The 22,364-nt window shown below is 56.1% G+C and overlaps 1 protein-coding gene across 1 annotated transcript in view; it reads left to right on the forward strand.

Annotated features, from left to right (window-relative positions):
- Positions 1-22,364, forward strand: part of LOC140598427 (cadherin-23-like) — a 311,068-nt gene that overhangs the window by 52,009 nt on the left and 236,695 nt on the right. The gene's annotated exons all lie outside the window — the stretch shown is intronic.

A 22,364-nucleotide genomic window follows, 5' to 3' on the forward strand; every position in this document is an offset into this window, starting at 1 on the left:
CCACCCATTATTGGAGCCTCTTGCATGGTGTCTCTGATGGGTGTTCATATGGCTCCTCCTTGGTTGTCCCTGGGGATGGGACGCTCAGTATTTCCCGGGCTGTTCCTCTTCCAACATAGGGGAGTTCTGAGTGTCCAAGGATTTATCACACTGAGCCCAAGTCACTTGACTTTCACTTCTGCACTAGTTTTGTTCTACAGAATGGCTCGTTCCTCTTCTTTGTGATAATTTAAAGACGCCGGTGGTCAGAGAGTTTGTTTCATAGCGTTTTGCGCTTTTCCATGGTCATTGGGTTTTCTGCACAGAGTGTGTCTGTTTTTGTCATGAGGAAAACAAAATTAACTATTTAGGAGGTGATCACAAGCAGCCCCTTCCATCCAGCTTGAATCCCCTCATGACCCGGCTCTGTCCCTATGATCTTCTTCCTCGGTGCCTGGCTTCTACACCTGCGACTGAAGGTGTGCACCCATAGCCCCATGGCCTTCGCTCGGCTCTGGGGACCAGAAGCTTCTTAAGAAATGGGCGTTGAATTGGACAAACCCATCTTGCGGCTGTGCTGACAGGAAGATGCTCGTTCCTATGAGCATGCGTGCAAGCAGCGGTGCCTGGAAAAGTCCCTCCCACCTCTATCCACACTGCCTCCTCGGTCCTCATTCTTATTGGTGTCGTTTTAGGGAAAGTGCCTGTCATCTGGGGCTTCTTCAGCGCAGGTGTGCCTACCCCATGGGTCTAGGGGTGGGGCTGTGCAGCAGAAGCAGCGTGCATCTGGGGTTGGTATAGTGCGTCTTTCTGGAGCATCGCTTGTCCTTGAGAATAAAGTGGGATGGTCTGGATAGGGGAGGGGTGTAAAGATATTTAACTCAGAGGACATTTTAAACACTCTTTTATGTAAAACCAAGTATAGATATCTGATAGAGTAGATGGTGAAATTCTTCAAAGAAAATCTCTGCTTCAAGAGGGGAGCCTTAACAGGCCCCAGACTCTCTCCTGCTGTTGCTGGTGGCATGACAGCAGCCCCCTAAGAGGTCTTCCCCTCCCTTCTTCCTGGTGGAAGCTTTTATCCAGGTGGGTGCGGGGCATAGCAGGTGTATTTCTGACTATTGTGGGGATTATCCCCAGGGTCCAGTGGCATTTCATTTCTAGGGCCCATGGGGGGCCTCTGTGGAATGTGGCAACTCTTTAGGTGACTAGCAGCCCCCATGGATCAGGAATGAAAGGCTGGATTTGTGGATGTAGGTATTTAAAGGGTGGTCCGAGAAGGAGGCTGCCTGCCTCTCTGGAATGTTCTTCTACAGGCTTACCACCTTCTGGAGGGTAGAGAGGGTACCTAGAAGTCTCTTGGAGATGCTGCTGAGCTGTTTCCTCCCCTCTGGGTTGTGTCAGGGCATGTATATGGACTTCTCGATTCATCTGGGGTTTCTCCCCATAGCCCAGGCCCAGCATGGGGCTGATGCAGAGGTAGGATAGTAGGTGCCTAGCATATGTGGCTCAGCAAATGAATGAATGTTAGTAGCCTTTATTATCATTAGAGGCTCTTTCGGTTCATTCAGCAGTTTATCAGATATAGAGGATGTGCACCCTCTGTGCTGGGGCCTGGCTGCCATGCACCCAGACAGGAATTGGACGGAGGGATAAAGAAGTCAGTGCCACAGTGATGGGGGCTGGGCTAGATGTCTGATTAAGTCCCAGTGGAGGATTGAAAGAGAAAGGGGTGTTCCTCAGGGGACAGAGCAGAGGCAGGAGGAAGCAAGAAAGGTTTTTGGGAGGTGGTGACCCTTGAGCAGGGTCCCGAAAGGCTCCCTTTCTGTTCCTTCACACGCTGTTTCCTGCAGCTAATCTTTAGAAGTGTCTGTTCTAACCCCGTCATTCTGGACATTGCTTTATGTTGGAGGGAATCTATTTGGGACAGGTAGGCCATTGAGGCAGAGGTGTGGCCAGCCACTAATGGACCAGAGCTACAGCCCAGGAGACGTGAAGGCTGCTCTCAGGTGTGCGGTGCTGGCTCCGCCACCCCATCCGTGCCCCTGCCCAGCCCCGAGTATGGGGTTCTTGGAGGCCTGTGGCTTGGGGAAGGTGGTGGGGTGTGGCGGATGTTGCTTGGCCAGTGCTGATGGTCATAAGCCCTAGGCTGGACGCCCCCACCCCAGTGAGCCCTGCAGCAGGCCCCGCTCTAGTTACCTTTGGCTCTGGCTCTTGATTGTCTTCTGCAAACGCTAGCATCGATCGGCTTCCCGGAGCAACTCCTAGGACATGGCCCCATTAAGGCTGCGCTTGGCAGTCACAGCAGGGGCGTCCATCTGGTGCAGTGGGGATTGATCCCTGGCTCTAGGGGACCGTAGGAATGAGAGAGGGCTCAGTGAGCTGGAAGACAGCTCTGTTCATCTCTTTAGGCAGGGGCTGCTGCAAAGCTGGCCCATACCCTCCTGGCGTCCTCCCTTCCCCTGGCATCAGGATGGGGCAGGAAGCTTTGGCCTGAAAGTCATGGATTCAGCTTTTGTTTCTCACCGTGTGGCTTTGGACACACCGCTTCCCCTCTCTGGGCCTTATCTCCCATCTCACTGATGAGAGGGCATGGGGAAGGCGGGTCCTGTGGGCTTTGGCTTGGGCATTCCTGCTGGCCCAGTGTATCTCCAGGCCCTCAGATAACAGGCCTGGAGCCCTCCCCTGTGTGCTGTCACCTGTGTGGCCCTGGGCCATTCAGAGGTTGGTATGGACTCACGCAGTTGTGACAAGGTATAGGCCTCGGGCCAGCAGAGGCCAGGGAGAGGGTAAGGGTTGAAACACTTGTCTGAAGGACTAGCCCTCTGCTTGCCATGTGGAAGGGGGGGTGGCCTAGAGGCTTGACCTCAAGGCTTGGCTCTCACTGGCCCTTTGCTTTCTGAACCTCCGTGCTCCAGCCTGCAAAGTGGGGATGGGCTAGTCCCTTCTCTGGATTCCATACCTGGAATATTTTGTTACTGAAAGGAGAGCCTGTGTGTGGCCCGAGGATGACTGGTTGAGCTGTCCTGCCAGCCAGAGCTTTGCAATGGGGACAGACAGGTGCATAGAGGAGCAGGTTCCAGTGGGGTGGTCAATATCCACGGCTAGAGGCAGAGCCCAAGCCAGTCTGAAAGTGGCAGGAGGTCAGAGCTATGGGCAGACCAGCTTCCAGCCCTGGGGCTGATTATTTTGCTTCTGCTTAATGCATGATGATGGGGAGCTCATGATCCTATAAGACAGTTTATTTTTGTGCTGTGGGACAGTTCTGGGAATGAAAAATTCTTCCTTAATATTAAGCTGAAATCTGTCCCCAGAACTCTCACCATTGATTGAGCCTAATTCTGACCACTGGAGCCTTACAGATTAATAATAGTAATACAACACATGATATACTATATATGTATAACATGCTATTATAATAGTGTTTACTGAGGACTCGAGGTAGTGTACAAAGTGTTTTAACTAATGGGTTTTCAAATTCCTTTTAAGAATCAGAGTAGACTTGGCTGCAGGCTCTGTCGGTGTGTAGTTCCTGCGAATGTTCTCTCCCGGGCTAGAGATTGGGACTTGGATTCACCCCAGACCTTCTGAGCCTTTCCATTCTTCATGCTCTCCAGCCTCAGTTCCGGCCAGCGGGCCAGCGGCCGCGTGCTGGGGAGCGGGGTGGGAGGGCACAGCACGGCTGTCCCACATCCCTTACGAGGCTACGATGTGTTACTCTATCTCCTCACCCATCTCCAGCTCCAATTCCCTCTGCCTGATGTTCTTTTGGAGGACCATCTCCCAGCCAGGGAAGACAGGAGCAAAATGAAGTCATCAAGTAGCTCTGCCTTGCCCGCCGGCCCCGGCCCGTTAATATTCAGGGCCCCGTTGTCCCTGTGCGTCCTGCTCCAGACGTGACTATCTGTCACAGGCAGCCGAGCTGGCCTGGGAGGGGCAGAGCAAGGGCAGGGCAAGGGCAGATCAATGCCTGGTTGGGCTGGTGGCCTCACCCCCTCCGTGGCCCTGGCCCTTAGCAGGTGAATGGCCACCTGGCACCTTTAGGATGAGGGCTGGACACTTCCTGGGTGTTCCCTCTAGGTGGCCTCTCAAATCCACTACAAACACTCACCATTATGGCCCATGTCAAGGTCACCCATGACCTCCAGGTGGCCAAAGCCAGTCTTTAGTTCTCAGACCTGTGGCCTTTTGGCAGTTGGGTCTTCTCCACCAGGGCGTTAGCTCTCTGGCTGTTTCTTTCCAGCCTCCTCTCCTGGCTCCTGCACACTTCCCACACCTCCCCAGGCCCAGCTCCTGTATGCCTTCCCTAAGTTCTAGCCCTATGCCCGGCTCCTCTGATCTTGTGGCTTCAGGTCCTGTCCATATACCGACAGGTCGGCGGCTTCTATCTCCTTCCTGGGCCTCCTTGCAGAGAACATTCCAGACTTGTGTGCCCACCTCTCTGCTCAGTGTTTCCACTTGGATGTCTGACGGGCTCTCAGGCTCAGTGCGCCTGGCCTGGACTCCTGACTTTCCCCCCAGACCCTAGTTCCCCTGCAGCCTTGTCCATCTCAATTGCAACTACATGCCCCCCACCACCACACCCCCTACCCCAAACCGGGTTGCTCAGGCTAGACACTTAGGGTCGTCCCTGCATCTTCCCTTTCTCACTCACCTTGCATCCAGTTCATCAGGAAATCCTGTTGGCTCCATCTTCAAAATATTTCCAGAATCTTCTCACTTCTCGCCCCTCTGCTCTCACCACCACAGTCCAGGTGTGGATTATCCCAGCAGCTTCACAACAGTCTCAGTTGCCCCCTTATCCTACAACAGCCTTCTCCCACCCCTACAGCCGAGGGCTCAAGGGGTGCTTTTGAACCCAAGACACAGCCTGTCATGAAATGTGCTCACGTCCCCCATCCTGCTTTCATTCCAGAAAGTGGCGGGAAGGCTGATGGCCGTCCAGCTTCCTACCTGACCCCATCTCCTCCCCTCACCCCCGCTCACTCCACTCCAGACACACCAGCCCCTGTGCAGCTCTGTGAGCATGAAAGTCAGGTTCCCACCTCTGCCTGCAGTTGCTGCTCCTGAGGCCTGGAACGTGCTGAGCCTCTGCTGGTGGATCTGATGGTCTGGTTCGTTCGGACGCCGCCCCCTCCCTGCAGCCTTCCTGTGTTTCTCCAGGCAGGATTCAAGTGCTGCTCCCTTAGCTTTCATTCCTCTCTGTTAGTCTCTGTCACAGAGCTTAGATGCTCATCTGCCTCTCCTGTTGCCCGGTCAGTACCTCCAGGTGGCCTGGACCATCTCTGTGTCCCCATGGCCCAGCCCCGGGCCTGGCTTGTACCTTGGGGAAGGAGTGAAGTCTGGAGTGTACGAGCCTGTTGGGGTGTGGGGTGGGGGGGGCGTTCCAACTGGCAGGGGCTGGAGCTGGCTCTGAGCCTGCTCACCCTCCCTCCCGCAGTCCCAGGCCAGGTGCTCCCCTCCCGAGGGTGTCAGGAGTGAGGTGTTGGTGATGACAGGGATGGCTGCCCAGTAAGAGGGCCCAGGGGACCGCGTGCCCCAGATGGCACAGACGCTGTGCGTGCCTGTGCTTGTGAATGACGAAGCTCGCGCTGTGCCAGGGTCTTGTTTTTATCACCGTAGCAGCCTGCTGGGGCTGCATGTGGTATATTTGCCGGGGGCCCTCGGGGTGCCAAGCCCTGGCTGCTCCCCCAGGGAGAGACTCAGAAGCAGCAGGGTGAGGCCTGGCATGGAGGCACCGGGCCGACCCTACCAGCTCTGTGAGCGGCGGGGTCTCCTCGTCCATCTACCTTGGCTGTGACCCTGATCTTTGTACCTCGGGTCCTGGAGGGGGACGGCGTCCCTGGGGTTGGGCACCAACATCACTCCTCCTATCCTAGTCCTAAACACCACCGACCAAAAGCCTCCCAAGGTCCTGAAGGAAGGAGTGAAAACTCTTCATCACGGCCTGTCACCCTCTGCTCCCACAGGTACCCTGATCTCCAGCCGTGGGGACACACTCTGCACCCCAGTGCCTCACTCTGTCTCCCCACTGCGCCTTTCCCATGTTCATCCCTCCGCAGGGAGTGCTCTTTCTCCCTCCTGTCTGGTGAATTCCTACTCATCTTTCAGGGCATAGCTCAGATGTCACCCTGCTCGGGAGGCCTGCAGCCATCCCTGCGGGTCCCCCCCCCACTTCCCCTCGCCTCTCTGAAAACTCTCAGCGAGTTCCACCGTGGGTATTTGTGTGTAACTCCCCATCGGCTGTTCGTTTTCACTTACTGCTTTTATTAATATCGACATTACAATTAATTATAATTTTAGTATTTATGTAGAATATGAGATGTGGAGCGATAATATTAGCTAGCATTTATTGACTGCCAGCCTCCTGCCAGGGCCTCTGATGAGGGTTCTCAATACCTGGCCTCCTGTAGACGGGGAGCCTCAGAGAGGCGTCATTGTCCCCAGTTTGCAGCTGAGCAAGCTGGGCCCTTGTGTGCGCTGTGCCGGGCGCAGTGTGGGGGTCAAAGAGGCCTCAGCAGACCTGAACGAGCGTAGAGGGACGAAGAAGGCATGAGGACGAGGGGATGCTGCGCATGTCGTTGAGCCCCCTCCCATTGGCTCCCGGACCCTCCGTATGTCGCCAAGGTCGGTGCACGTGGAGCCAACCTCCCCCCCAGCAGACCCCTTGGTACCCCCAAAGCATCCTGAGCCACAATTCAGGTGATAATGTGCACGCTAATCACTTGCGTGACTCAATTAGTCTTGTCAGGAGCCATTAAGGCGGGAGCTCGGGATTCATTAGGATGGATCGGGCCCAGGCAGCGGCTGGCACCGCGGCCAGTCGGCGCTGATTAATTTCCCTGCAAACGCCATCAATGCCCAGCTGTTCCGTCTGGACCCGGGGAGACAATTTGCACGTGGGCCGACCCCACGTTAGCCGTCTCAGTAGACAGGGGAGCGGAGGGCCTGCAAGCACTCGGACGGCTCCCCGCGGGGAGTCCCTGCCACGAGGTGCGGGAGGGCTGTGTGGGCCGCAGACACGCAGGGGCGCCCAGACCTGCGGGCGTGGGGCTCTGGAGCAGAAGTGGGGATGGGTGGGTAAGGGGGGCCTGAGAGGGGTTTTGGCCTCTCCTGGGGGACATTCTGTGTACCTGGGGTCCTGGAGGGGGCTGTCCCTCCTCCCTGTGCCTGTTCTGGGAAGAATCATGTCTCAGGAGAGGATGAACAAAACTCACAGGGTGAGAAAGTTTCTTCTCTGAACCAAAGTGTTTGTTAGGACTGACACGGAGGAGAGGGGGTCATGGTTCCCCAGAGCAGTTCCTCGGCAGGGGTCAGAGGCAAAGATTTTAGAGGGATGTTAAATGTGGGGAGTCCAGTGAGAGGGTCCCAAATAGCAGTTGGGTGTGCGCTCTGAGCATGGTTTGGGCTTTCCTGGCAACCACCTGCACAGAGGCTGGGAGCCGGTAGCTAATAATGATGCAGGAGATATACAGTGTGTTGGACAATAATAATGCTGAGAAAAAATCATCTGTGGGTGAAGTCAGGGTCAGAGGGAGACAGTGGGGAGATGTAACAGCCTGTATCCTTCACCCTCGCTTTTACCCCCAACCTGAAGGACCCTCTGAGGGCCTGTGATGAACAGCTAGGGCCTCCTGCAAGGCACCCTGATGACCACTGCTTTCGTCCAACACTCCCTGTTTCCAGGTGGGAGAGCTAAGGCCCACGGTGGCAAGCTTGCCCAGGGGCCCCAGAGAGTTCCTGTTGGACTCCAGACCAAAGCCTGCCCTGACCCCACATGCCAGCTGCAGAGGGGCTCAAGAGGGCTCTGCCCATGCAGGTGCCTGGTGCCCATGGGCCTGGGGAAGAAGGGGCATCGTCCTGGGTTGGCGAACTGAGAGCTTGGACTTCAGGTTCAGAGAAGGAGCTCCAGGTGCCTCACAGCTGCCGCAGTCCGGGGTCGAGGACTTAAGGAGAGAAAGTGAGGCAGCCCAGACGCTCCCTGAGGCTGTAGGCATCAGAAGGGGGTGGCATGAGATTTTGGAGGAAAGCTGGAGACTTACTCTGTCCAGGTGATCAGACACTGGGACCAAGGAGCCTGGAGCCCTGGGTTCCTGGTGACCTCAGAGTAGGGATTTTACTCTTCCTTCTAGGAGGGGGGGTAGGGTGACTCCCAGGATTCCTGGAAGGGCCTAGATACTTCCGTGGCCTTGCCTCCTCTCTGTCTTTTTTCAGGGCAACATAGGGGTGCACATTTGGGGGAGGGGGGTCTTGTGGTCTGTAGCCACTCCCATGAGACCCCTGCCTGGGCACGTCTGAGCCTGTGGCTACCCTGGCTGTGGACACACTGCCCCTCAGCACGAGGGTGGGGGTGGGCCGGGCGTTTTGGATGCTGCCATAATAACACTAATGATAACGATGATGTGCCACCTGTCGTGTGGGCAGGCCATTAATGGCCTGTCCTGGACACTTGTGCCAGGCCACGCTAGGGGGTGGGGGTAGGGACATGCATATTCAAGGTAGCTGGCAAACAGTCACTCTCTTTCCTTTTGCACTTACCCTGTGTCTAGGGAAGCACTTCATCCACAGGGCTCATTGAATCCTCACGGCAAACCCAGAAAGTGGGCCATGTAACCCCCATCTTACAGACAGGGGCACAGAGGCTCGGAGAGCATAAGCAACTTGCACAGGCTCGCACAGCATTGTATGAGCTGGAAATTGGGCTTGAACTTCTTGGTGCCTGACCCCAAGCTCTGCCCTCAACCACAACTTTGGGATCCTGTATGGGGGTCACTGCTTTGAAGGAGCCCCCATAGGCATGAAGAAGGGGGCCAATGGTAAATGCCTAGCTCACCCCAGGCAAGTGGGGAGCAAGAGCTACAGATGCTGCTAATGCTCAGAGGGAGAGGGAATTCGTCTTGGGCACAGGGACGGAGAAAGCTTTATAGTAAAGGTGGCAGCATGTGATTGGGTTTTGACAGGCTGGAGCCCTAGGAGAGGCCTTTCAGAAGGTGGTGGAACCAGCCAACCAACCACGGCACAAGCAATTTGTGTTGTGTCTTGGATGGCAGAAATAGGTTGTTGTGGTTAAAAATAAAAATAATAACAGTAATTATTTAGTACATACGTCTTACTAGTTAGCTAACCTGCGGGGTCTCATTGAATCCTTGCCGCAGTGATGGGAAGCCTGTTCCGTCGTGATCCCCGCGGTGGAGACTCAGAGAGGTCACACAAGCTGTCCAAGCTCCCACAACAAGGTCAGGATTTGAATCCTAAGAGTTCAGGCTCCCGGCTATGCCTGATACCCCACTGTGCTACCTCTCAGGATTGTGTGGGTCTTTCCTCAAACTGTCACCCCAGAGGGCCCCTGGGTGGCTCAGTGGTTGAGCATCCACCTTCGGGTCAGGTCATGATCCCAGGGTCCTGGGATGGAGTCCCCCACATTGGGCTCCCTGCTCAACAGGGATCTCCATCTCCCTCTCTTTGCCCCTTTCCACTGACTTGTACTCTCTCTCTCTCTTGCTTACTCTCTCTCAAATAAATAATTAAAATCTTAAAATAAAACAACCTGTCACCCAGGAAAGGGTCTCAATGGCTAAGGGTCTGCATAGGGTGAAAGTGCCGTTGCTCCAGGGAGAGGACAGTGGCCAGCACGGCTTGGTCCGGGCACGCAGACAGGCCCAGGACGGGGGCAGGAGTTGGGTCCCGGCCTGGCTCTGCTCATACAGCTGAATGAGCTTCCACCAGTTTCCCCGTCCAGGCCTCATTTCCCCCCGTTATTCAAAAGTTGCTAATCCTTGCTGGACGTACTATGCAGGGTTGGATCTATTGCTAAAAAAATGACTGGGGAAGACGGATGAGAGCGTGAGATTAAGCAGGTTGTTTGCTCCCGGGCCCACGTCCTTTCCCAGCAACCGGCAGGGCAGGCGGCGGGGGCCTCGGGCAGCTGAGTGGCCAGGTGGCGGGCGCCCCCTCTGCGGGGAGCTGGTGGGCCGGCCGATGAGCCTGGCTCAGCCGTGTGGTGTGGTCGGGCGAGGATGTGCTGAGCTTGCAGCCACCAGGGAACACTTGGGCTCCCCGGGAATCAGCCGAAAGGTGTGATTTACAAGAGCCAAAAACCTTCCAGCTGCTCGGAGAGACGGTGTAGGCAGAGCTGGTTTTGAACTTGTCATCACCCCCCTTACCCGACTGTTCTTTATGCGGCTCAGGGGACCTGTGAGCCTGACTGTCCAACTGCAGCTTAGCCCAGGATAGGAGCTCGAGGTATTTTGTCAGAAGGGGTGTGTGTGCATGCCGTGGAGAGTCATCCCTCGGTGCAGGGGTGTCCCTGCAGGTCCCCTCACCTGGCACCTGCCCCTTCCTCTCCTCGGTGTGATGCTCCAGGCATTGGGAGGGGAGGCACGAGGCCTGGCTTCTGACCCCAGCTCTACCCCTTCTTAGCTCCGTAGCCTCCCTGAGCCTCGACTCCTCTTCTGGAGACGGGTGTGATCCTACTTGCCTCGCCAACGTCAAAGGGAGCTTCATGAGAGAGCTTTGAAAATAAAGTTCCTGTACAATTGGTGGACACTGTTTTTCTTGAGGCACTTTGTCCTTAGGGCCTCCTCTTCCAAGAAGCCCTCTGTTGCATCTTCAGCGAGCGTGGCCCATATCACCAGGTCTGTCTGCCTCAGTTTATTCAGTTGGAAAATGGAATGAACGCACTGTGTATACTCAGAGGATCAGGGTGAGGATTAAGTAAGTTAACTTCAGGTGTTTAGAACCAACTTGGCACTGATAGATGCTATTATTGTTATCGTTGACCAGTGCTTTTCCCAACTAGATGAGAAGCAGGCTTGGGACAGGAATGATATCTTAAGTGGCCCAAACCCACTATGTCTAACACTTAAATATTTGCTATGGTTTTATGTGTTACTCTCTCCAAGAGCATTTTTCCCTTTCCAGGTGGGAGAGTCCAGAGGTCCCTGGTTGCCCTCCCAGCCTGACCAGGAAGCCAGTTGGTGCAACTGTCTGCTAAGGGGTGATGAAGGTGCCAGGTGCACCTTTTTTTTTCATGAGAGACGCAGAGAGAGTGGTAGAGACATAGGCAGAGGGAGAAGCAGGCTCCATGCAGGGAGCCCAATGTGGGGACTCGATCCCAGGACTCCAGGATCACGACCTGAGCCAAAGGCAGACCTGCAACCACCGAGCCTCCCAGGTGCCCTGCCAGGTGCACCCTTGCAGCGATGGGCACCTCCCTGTCCCCTGGGCGATGAGTGCCACCTTCCTACTATGGGTGGTCTCCCTCCTGCTGCTGCTCCTCATTCGTCCTGGTCTGGCCCAGGGCTCCTAGAGTCAGCCCGTTCCTCCTCACAGGACAGCTGCCCCAGACCTGCAGACAGAGGCCTGCCCCTGGATTTGCTCTCCTTGATTCCGGAGGTCCTCAGCCCCGTGGCCAGCTCTCCGACCTAGGACAGACTTTGCCCACCTTCTCCCTCCAGGTCACCCTCCTGTCTGCCAGGTGTCACACAAAGGCTTTGCATGCCTGCTCATTTCATGCTCACATGCCCTATGAAGGAGGTTTTTTTTTTTTTTTTTTTTTTAAGATTTTATTTATTTATTCATGGGAGAGAGAGAGGCAGAGATACAAGCAGGGGAAGAAGCAGGCTCCCTGTGGAGAGCCTGATGCAGGACTTGATCCCAGGACCCCAGGATCACGACCTGAGCTCAAGGCAGATGCTCAACCACTGGGCCACCCAGGTGCCCAGGAGGTGGTTTTTAAACCCATTTTACATGTGAGGAAAACTGAGACTTAGAGAGGTAGTCACCTGCCCAAGGCTCATGGTCATGAAGTTGCAGAGCTGGATTCAAACCCAAGTCTTTCTCCCTCCATAACCAATACTTCACCCTCTTTGGGGGTGAGTAGATCAGAGCGGGTGAAGAGGAGAATCTTCCATCCCAGGGCTGGTACGGGCTCCTCACCCACCATCTCTGGCCTCTCTTGCACTTTCCCCCTCTGCCTGCATGCCACAGTGGGTGCACGGGACAAGAGCTTCAGCTCTGGTCCCCATGGGCCCCTTGCCCTTGGGCAACGGAGAAGATGTGCCTCGCCTCCACCATCTCTGTCCCCACCCCCGGTGTCCTATCACTGCTTGTGGATCCTACTTTCCTGGCTCTCTTAGCAGCAGGACTGTGCACAGCCAGAGCCCCAGCACTTCCTAGGATTGATTTGGCCTTTGAAAAGGATAATTCAAGATGAATATGCCGGCATCCGACTGGAGTGAGATGGAGGGATTATTGAGTGTAGACTTGCTTCGCCGCATCAGCTGCTTTATGAGCTCTCTAGAGAAACCCTATGTTGTGGATAACTCACCCTGACGGGCAGGGAGGCGGCGTTTGTCTCCTATGTTCTCTTGGCCAGTAGTGTCAGCAGGGGCCCAGGCACCCTGCTCGCCCTGTCAGGTCTCCCGGAAGCAGCTTCCAGCCTCTTTGCCAGCAGGTCGTTGTCCCTTCCACCTTGTTCATCAAGAGCTGCCCCTGGATTGGGGTGGGGAGGGCAGGTGAGGGCAGTGGCATCTGCCTGCTGGGTCCCTGTGTGGCCCCTGGCTCCAGGCACCTCAGACAGGCTGGGTAGAGTGGAGGTGAGTGAGTCAGAGCCCGCAGACAGATCTCCTTGATTGGTGGCAGCCTGTCACCCCTGGGGTCAGCCCAGCATCACTGCCTCTGGGGTTGGCAGATCAAAGTGATCTATAGTGCGGGACCCAGTACGCTACTGGGGAGGTGGCCTCATGGGCTCAGCCTTGCCCAGTACTGACACAAGGGCATGAGGCCAGGGGTGCAAAGCCCCTTGTGAGGTCCTGGCCATTCAGGTCAACCCTGATCACCCTGGGTGTCATCCTTATCAGCCACCCCTGCAGCACCTTGGTGTTCTAGGGGGCCTTCCGGGGTACAGCCAGGGAACAGACCAAGTTGTAAACCCTCTGAGGGCAAGGACCACGTCTTAAAGCCTTGTTAGGTGGGGTCGCCTGGACCGTGCAGTAGCTGGACAGTGATGACCTTCCTTTCTTGGTGTCCCCTTTGGAGCATGGCATGGGGAATGGCCACAGGTGGCACTCCTTCTTTGTGTAATGAGTCATGTGTCGGCCCCGGTGCAAGAACACATCCATCCCTAGGCTTTGACAGCCTTGGGTCAGGAAAGCCTTTTCTGAGGGAGAGGCCACCAGAGGAAATGGAGGGGAGACCCACGGCACAGCTCGGGGACATCTCAGGGACAGGAGAGCTCAGGCAGCAGGGCTTTCCCGTGGCAGGCGTGCACAGCAACAATTAACAGTCTGTGCCCTGGGCGGCGGGGGGCCGGGGGGTGCTGGTCTCAGCACTTGCTTATTTTTAACAGTCCACGTCTCCTCGATCTTGCTCTTCTCTGTGTCCTGTCACATCACAGGACTCGGAGTGTGATGCCAGGGCCTTGGAATGAAAACGACGTGAGCCAGTGCTGAGTTCCCACCGCTGGTCCCCTGGAGGACCCACAGGGCCATGGCTGACCCCCCCTTTATAGACGAGGGGAAGTTCATGCCCTGACTTCTGGAATGTCCGTGCCAGGGTTTGAACGGGACAGTCTGATCCCCGGGGTGCACTTGGCTCCATTCCTAGCTGTGTGCCCTGAGATTAACACCCTCAGCTCTTTAGGCCTGTCTCCCCGTCTTGTAAACTGAGGCTAGCAGGCCTCTCCCATCGTCCTTTCCCTCTCCCCGGCCGTTCAGAACCCCCCGGGGGGCTTGTTACCCCACCTTTGCCAGCCACACCAGCCCCCTGAGTTTCTGATTCAGGAGGTAGGCCCACATGGGGCCCACAAATTTGCATTTTCTAAAAGTTCTTAGGTGATGCTGCTGCCGGTGTGGGGACCCCACATGCTGCTGCCCAGCCCCTGGAAGTGGCTCCCGAGTCTGGCAGGAGTGCCCCATCCTGGCCTCCCCCGACGGCGGCCGCCCGATGGCTCCCTGGCACTGCCCCTCGCCGGCTGCCTGTGTCGCCGGGGCCCCGTCTGGCCAGCTGTGGCTCCTCCTCGGGGGCAGAGGTATGAGCTGAGAGGGGCCCACGGGGGAAGGAGGCACAGGAGAGCCCAGATGTGAGATGCCCGGTGCAGCCGCCCCCCGCCCCGCCTTCGGTGTTTACACAGAGTGGCCAGCAGCCGCGGACGTAATTACTCCTGACGGCCTTCATTAAAAGCTCTGGAGCAATTTACAGTCAATTAAGGAGAAGGGACCCGCTTCCCTCCTCAGGCCCCCCCCCCCACCACCTGCTTCGAGGGAATCCTGCCCAAGGAGGTGTGAACTGGTGGAAGGCGTGGGTGTCTCAGGGCCCGAGCAGGGAGGAGAAGGAAGACGCGGAGTGCATGGCTTCTGAAGCCAGCAGACCCGCTGTCCTCCCCCTCAGTGGCCAAGCTGTAGGTCACCTAGCCGAGGAGGAGCCCTGAGCCCTGGCCGCACCCCAGGCGTGTGCCGAAACCTCCAGGAGCCTACTTTGAGTCTGGGAGCCTCTGTTTTCTCATCTATAAAATGGGGCTGGTCCTGAGCACTTTGCAAAATTATTGTGGTTTTGAGGGGAGTTCTGAATGTGGTGAGCACAGGGCCCGGCCCCCACCAAGTGTTCAGTGGCAGGGATGGTGACTCCTGTCTCACCTGGGGCACCTCACCTGTCCCTGCGTGCACAGGTGCTTTCTAAAAGCAAACGACTATTCAGAGGTAGACAGCCCGAGGACCCCCTGAGCCTGGCTGAGTCCCTGCCTCGTGCTTTGAACACAGGAAACTAGAAGACCTCCCATCTTAGAGAGCATCTGAGGATGGACACCTCTCCTTTTGCCTAAAGGCCAATTTAGGAACATTAAAATGTTTCCCAGATGCATTTCCCTCTGTCTAAAATGAAAACAGCTTCATCATGGGGCAGGTGGGTGAAGGGTAGGGGAAGAGAACATATATTTTTGCAACTAGGATTACCTACCTTACTGACCAGAAATGTGGCCATGGGGAAAGTGACACTGCTTTTTAGCTCCAAAAAAAAAAAAAAAAAGTAAATATCTGAGTCTATTTGAGACACGGCAGTAAGGAGGCTGCGTCCTGAGATTAGACCAGGGGCCACATCGAGAAGACAGGCTGCCTGGGAGCCGCAGGGTGCTGTCCCTGCTCCAGCCCAGTGCCCTCATTTGGAGGGATGACATATGGGCTGTGACATATGACGTGTGACATTTGCCCAGCACAGAGCCTGGCACACCATCAAGGCTGGTTAACCCCCGCCTGCCCTCACCCCCCAAGTGGTGAGGATTGCCTTTTCCTTTCCAGGCATTTTCTGGTCAGTCTGATGCCATCAAAAGAATGACGAGGAACAAGGACAGGGTTCCCTTCCCTCCCGCCTGTATTCCTCACCCTGGGGAGTGTCCCTTTCTCAGCCTCCCCTCTCTGGCTCTGGGGAGGTGAGTGAGTGGCAGGGAAAGCAGGGCTGAAAGTGAAGGAAGTTAGCATTCTCTGCCCAGCCAGCTCTGCGGCCAGACTTTTCCTGCCCATAAATCAGGATGTTGATTCTCTTTGTGACCAAGCATCAGTGGGTGTAAAGTCCCCAGGGCGTCCAAGAGCCAGGATCCTTGAGGTCAAAGGCATCGTTATGTTAGAACTGCTCTGCTTTTGCCTCAAGTTTTCCTGGTGAGTCCGTGATCCTCTGCCCCTTTGCTTCGGCCGGCCGGGCAGTGTCCTGCTATCAGCAGATCAAAACCCAGAGCTGCTGGGGTTTCTTACAGTGGCCACTTCTTTATAAGGAAGACCTCTTTAGAGGCCTCACCAGAATATCTAATTTAACCAACGCATATAGTACTCATGCTGTGCCAGTGTCTGCTATAAGCTCTTTTAACCCTCCTACCATTCCTGTGAGGGAAGTGATGTCATTGTCATTACTGTTTTCTGGGTGGGGAAAGGGGCAGATGTTGCAGCTGCCCAGGACCACAGAGCTGGTGCACGGGGGTGAAGCTAGTATGTGAACACGGGTGGCCTGGCACCAGCGACTAGCCTCTGACTCAGGGTGCTCTGGTACCTCTGGATAATATAGCACTGATGGTGGTAATAATGGCTTCTGTTTATTGAGTGCCTACGAGGTACCAATTTGTACATATTATTGCACCCAACCTTCATGATCACCCATCAGGTTGGTAGTGATGTCTCTGAGTGGCTGTTGGAGAAACTGAGGCTCAGAACGACAAACTTGCCCAAGGTCACAGAAGTAGTGAGCAACCCACGGGCAGCCCATCTGTGGGTCTCAGGAAATGGTCAAGGCATCATTCATTCCCCCAGTGGGTCCTGCTGCATCTTCTGGGTGCTCTGGCTCCAGACAAGAGGGATCTTTTGAGCCCCACCCATTGTCTGTGATGGGGACTTTTCTCATCCGTAAGCAATGGCACTCAGCCCCTCTGTGCCACAGCCGGGGCGGATGACTCCTCCCTGTAGTTCTGGGTGATGCCAAGGGTGTGAGGAATGAGGCTTGGGAGGGGAGGAGGATGGGAGTGCAGAAGAGGAGGGAGAGGACAGAGCAGGACAACAGGACCTCTCCTGGACAACTGATTGTCGGCCCTGGTCAGGTGTCCCATGTGCCCCTCAGCGGTGGCAGCCAGCGCTTCTACCAGCTACACCGCAAACCAGCGACGGGAAGTAAGTTACTTAAAGTGCTGCTCTAACCTGACAGTCCTGAATGCAGACCCCTTTCCCTCCGGCGTCCCATAGCGTCAATAAGAGCTGGTGCTTACTGCGGGGGGGGTGGGGGGGGGGGAGGCAAGTAGGTGCCCAGACTTCATGTGCATTATCTCATGCAGTCCTCACAGCAGCTGTAATCAGTATGAGACGCTACAGGCATACAAGTCTAAACGGCATTGTCCGAAACAGCAGCCGCTAGACATGTAGTTATTTAAATGTCCGCTAATTACAACCTGAGTGGAAACATAAAACTCACTGTCTCATCCACACTGGCCGCATTTGGAGCATTGAGTAGCCACGTGGATGGGGGCGCCTGCTTACAGGACAGTAAGAACAGAGAATGTGTCTGTGATGACTGTGCACCTGCTCGAACAGCACCGCTATAGGGATCCCAGTTTTTCACCTGCCAGTTGCCGCTCAGATGGGGACAGGCTACCCCCACAAGGGAACATCTGGCCTCTAGACCACGGTGGTCCGTGCCTGGTCATCATGCCCCTGACTCCAAGGGCAAAGACTCTTCTCTCCGGGTAGCAGCTGGGGCACCTTAGGTACAGAGAAGCAGTGTGACCTGCTCAAGGTCGAGAGGCTGGAGTCGATGGGGTAATAATGGAAGCGGAGGGCCCTGAGCCATTGAGTGTCCCCCCTTTCCAGCTCTCCGGACCCCCAGCCGGGCCAGCTCCCAGCCTGAGCTGTGGGCCATGTGCCCACCCCCTATCCAGAGGCAGCCCCGCTGGTTATGAATTTTTACAGCTGTTTACCTGACGTCGTTCCGTCTGGGAGTGAAATAACTCTCCCCACGGCCACTATGAATTCTTCGCTTCCCTGGGGAAAAAAAAAAAAAAAAACCTGCCCCTGTGATTGGAACATTGTCTGCAGTCCTGTCAGGTAGCCGGCGGTGAATGACAGGTGAGAGAAAGGAAACGGCGGAAAGCCATTACCCTCTTACTTCAGCGGACTTGGGAAAATAGTCATAAATTAGTGCCGTGTGCCAAACGAGGGGCGAGGAAAAAACACAAGAAATAAAAAACCTCCTTCCTGAGAAAGTCATAATTTTCCTCCCAAGGGTGGGAGGAGCAGGCCGTTCAGAAGGGAGCGTCTCAGTGGAGGCTGCGTGTCACCCCTGCCTTGGGGACCGGCTCCCGCTGCCACACCCCGGGGACAGAGGCAAAGCAGGATGGTCTTGGCTTCCCCACCCCCGTCATGGACCACCTCCTGCAGAGGCAGCTCCGGGTGTGTGTGTGTGTGTGTGGACGCCCACGGGGTCCCAGACCACTTCGGAAGCTGCCACTTATTACAATGTTGGAATCTGGGGGACAGCAGAAGGACGGCTTGCCAGCCCGGTGGGGTGTGTGCTCTCTGGGGTTATTATTACTTAGAGGACATTGGCTGTGTTTTTCTTTGTGGAGCCAAAGAAGGTGTTTCTTTGTGGAGGACGGTAGGAGGGGGTGCGAGGAGGGGCTGGCTCAGGGCAGGGTGGCTGGACCAGCCCCTCGGAGGCCCCAGAGGAAGACAGGAGAGCGAGAACCATCTCCCAGATGCCGGGAACAGTCAGCTAATTTCAGCAAGTGAACCTTACAAACAGAAAAGTGTGAACTTGAATAAGAAACGTTGTGGGGAGAAAACGTATTAGACCGGTGGTTCTCGGACTCCAGCGTGCACCAGAATCTTCTGGAAGGCTTGCTGAAAACAGATGATGGGACCCCACCCCCAGAGTTGGACTCAGCGGGTCTGGGTGGGGCCTGAGAATCTGTGTTCCTCACCGGTGATGCTGTTGCCGCCAGCCCGGGGACCCCTCTCCGAAGACCGCGGAGGCGCACCTTCCCCAAGGTCCCTTACTGAGTCCCCGGCGCCACGAGCGTGTGAGGCGGGCAGGGGGTAGTATGTGCGGTGGTTAAGAGCAGGCTGCTGGGATGCAAAGCCTGCCTGCCTCCTACTCCCTGTGTGCCCTTGGGCAAGTGAGCTCACCTCTCTGTGCTTGGGCTCCCGCATCCAGCAACCGGGGGGATGGTGCTGTCTGCCCCACGGGCCGTGGTGGAGCGAGCAGCCTAGGACAGTGCCTGGTACCCAGCCCGCGCTGCATACGTTGGTGACGCCCTTCTCCCCACTTGGCAGAGGAGCACACCGAGGGTATGTGGCATCCCAGGGTCACACTGCGAGTCGAGGAGAAGTTGGAATGAGGACCAGACCTTCTGACTCTACTCTGTGCCCCTCAGTTCTTCTTTCCTGGGGTCCCTTGGTTCCAGAGGCCTCCGTGTCCTGTCCCCCACAGCCTCCTTTCAGAGTGGGGACGGGAGAGCGGGGAGGCCGACCTTTACTTCTTCCCCCTCTGAGAGGAAGTAGGGCTGACCAAACCCCAAGGCCAGCTTAGACCCCTGCCCCAGCCCTAGTGTGCCCCACGGCCCTCCGGTGACTTGCTCCCCAAGCTCTGCCAGCACGGCTCCCGGCCCTGCCAGGCTCTGCAGCTGCATCACACCCCAACTTGGGCCTGGCCTCGGGAGGTTGGGTCAGGGAAATGGAAGGCAGAGAGACGTGGGAAGTCATTAGACACACCTCCCTTTCTGCACCTGTCCACTCCTGTCCACACCTGTCCGTTCCTGTCCACTCCTGTCTGCACCTGTCGGCTTGTATCCGCATGCACACACCCCGCCGTGGCTCAGCCAGAGGGGCAAGCCGCTCAGGTATTGTAGCAGGTGGTCAGCAGCTGAGGTGCAGAAGGTGGTCTTTGCCCCCTCTGCCCCAGCCTCCGAACCCACCTTCCTGCCCGCGGGACCCACTGGGGACCAGGCCGGGGCCTTTCTGTGAGGCCGCGTGTCCTTGCCGGAGGAGCAGGGAGGGCAGCTAGCTGACTTGGAGGGGCAGGTGCCCCGAGGTTCCCATCACCATGTCTGGGATGGTCCCGAACGTGGGAATTTGGGGGCAGGTTCTCCCACATGGCCTCGTGCGCTGTGGCACCAAACTAGGGAGCGAGTCTCTGCCGGGGGGGGGGGGGGGGGGGGGGGGGGGGGGGGGGGGGGGGGGGGGGGGGGGGGGAGTCCCGGGGTAACAGCGGGGTTGAAGGGAGCGTGTGTGCTCCAGTGTGCCACGGGCCTCCACAGTGTGTCCTGGGTGTGTCCTGAGCCCTGGGGCAGGCCCGAGGACAGGGGGAAGGCCCAGGGATGGAGGTGCTGCAGGAGAGAGGTGTGCCCTCGTGCCCTTGGGGAGGGGCCCAGGCACTGTAGTCACACCCCACACCCCTGCTGGGTGTCTCCACAGGTGCCCCTGGGATGCACTGTAGGTCTGTCCCCAAGATGAAAGGAGCCTTGTGTGTGGCTGGTGTGCAGTCCCAGCTCTTGGATGAGGTCAGCCTCATGGGCAGGGGCATTCGAGGCAGGTCTTGGTGGATGCTGGGCATCCTCTACTCTTCCTCCTCCTCCCTCCTCCCGCTCCCTTCCCCCTCCTAATATTCCCCTCTCTCCTCCCTCCCCCTCCTCCCTCCTCTTCTCCCTCCCCCCTCCTCCTCACTCTCCTCCCTCCTCCCCCTCTCCTCTCCCTTCACTCTCCTCCCCCCTCTCCTCTCCCTTCACCCTCCTCCCCTTCCCTCCCTCCTCCCCCCCTTCCTCCTTCCTCCCCTCCCTCCACTCTCCTCCCCCACTCTCCTCCTGTCCCCTCCTCCATCCTCCTGCCCCCTCCTTCCTCCTCCATCTTCTACCCTTCATCCTGCAAGTATAAGCAAAGCTCTGTGCTGGGCACTAAGGGAGTTTTAAGTTTATTGTTAATACCAAAAGGAATTTTCAGTTTTAGGGGAGGCACGACCAACCACTGCATATGAAGATTTCCAAGAGAGTCTGTCACAGGGGTTTAGGATGGAGCCCAAAATAAATGGCAGCCACACTGAAGACATTCAGAGAGGGCTCATCGCTGACCCAGAGTAACAGCGGCAGCAGTGGTGCTGAGCAGCCCTGGAGCGCATACTGTGGGACAGGGGTCCACTGAGACAGTGAGACCTCCACGTGGTGCCAGGAGCCAGGAGACTGAAGCTAGTGACGCCCCCCGTTGGTTACCTGTGTGGGAGGGGGAGCTGGATGGGGCTGGCACGTGGTAAGCACTCAAGTGTCACCGTAATGATCGAATGTGGAGGTATTTAGACAGATTCCTCCAGGAGGGAGTAGGAAGGTCAGCCTGCTGCCACCCCCAACCCCCGTCCCTCCACGGCCTTCCAGTCCACGCTCCACCCTGCAGCTGGAGAAGTCACTTTATTTATTTAGTTTTTTTAATATAAATTTATTTTTTATTGGTGTTCAATTTGCCAACATATAGAATAACACCCAGTGCTCATCCCATCAAGTGCCCCCCTCAGTGCCCATCAACCAGTCACCCCTACCCCCCACCCACCTCCCTTCCACCCCCCCTAGTTCGTTTCCCAGAGTTAGGAGTCTCTCATGATCTGTCTCCCTTTCTGATATTTCCCACTCATTTTTTTTCCTTTCCCCTTTATTCCCTTTCACTATTTTTTATATTCCCCAAATGAATGAGACCATATAATGTTTGTCCTTCTCTGATTGGAGAAGTCACTTTAAAATCTAGATCAGTACAAGCCTTGCCTACTTGCAGTCCTCCCCGGGCTTTCGCTTCTAGTTAGACTAAGCCCAGACTGCACCCTTGGCCTATAAGGCAGCATGGCCTGACCCCAGCCCACCTCTGACTTCTTTTCCTATCACCCTCCTCCCTGCTCACTCTGCTCCAGCTACTGGACTTGTCTTCTATCTTTGAACAAGCTAAGCACATTCGTACCTCAGGGCCTTTGCACCTGCTGTTCCCTCTATCTGGAACACTCTTACCCTGGGTCTTTACAGAGAGATTGCAAAAACGGGGGCCTCCTCAATGTTCATTTTTCTGGAAGTCTTTGCTGACCACTGTCTCTAATATGACCCACACCCTTTCTCCTGTTACGCTGTTTTGTTTGCCTCTTAACACCTAACATCCAAAAGTATTCATTGTTTGTGTGTTGTTTTTTTTTAAAAAAAGATTTTATTTATTTACTCATGAGAGACAGAGAGATTGGCAGAGACACAGGAGGAGGGAGAAGCAGGCTCCATGCAGGAACCCCGATGTGGGACTCAATCCCAGGTCTCTAGGATCACGCCCTGGGCCGAAGGCAGGCGCTAAACCACTGAGCCATCCACGGATCCCCCATTTGTGTGTTTGTTGTCTGCCTCCCACCCTCCCCACCCCCTACATCTGGCCCCACGAGGGCAGAGACTTTGTTGTTCAGTGCTGGGTCCCTGGTGCCTAGTTGATGGCTGGGCACACAATAAGACTTCAAAAGGTATTTATCGAATGGACAGGTGGGGGATAGATGGATGGATGGATGTCAGAGTGGCTAGATCTTTAGCTTAGAGGAGAAATGAAGGCACTTGAGTGGGGCAATACTGTAAGCAGAGTCAGTGAGTGGCCTAAAGTGCCCAAGGGAGAGTGGGTCAGCTAGTCTGAGGACAGGAGAGGGGCTTGAGGGAGGGAGTCATGGCAGAAAAGATGGTATGAAGAGGCACGGTCCCATGGTGGGGGATGATCCTCATTACTTGGCCAGATCCTCGTTACTTGAACTTGAGCCTAGGTAATGGTGAGCTGTGGCCAGTCTTTGAGCATGAGAAATGCAGGGTCTTTGAAGCATTGCTCCTGTGGTGTCACTCTTCAGCTCCACGACCCTCAGTGGCTCCCACT

This window comes from Vulpes vulpes, chromosome 4 (assembly GCF_048418805.1).
Source record: "Vulpes vulpes isolate BD-2025 chromosome 4, VulVul3, whole genome shotgun sequence".
NCBI lineage: Eukaryota > Metazoa > Chordata > Mammalia > Carnivora > Canidae > Vulpes > Vulpes vulpes.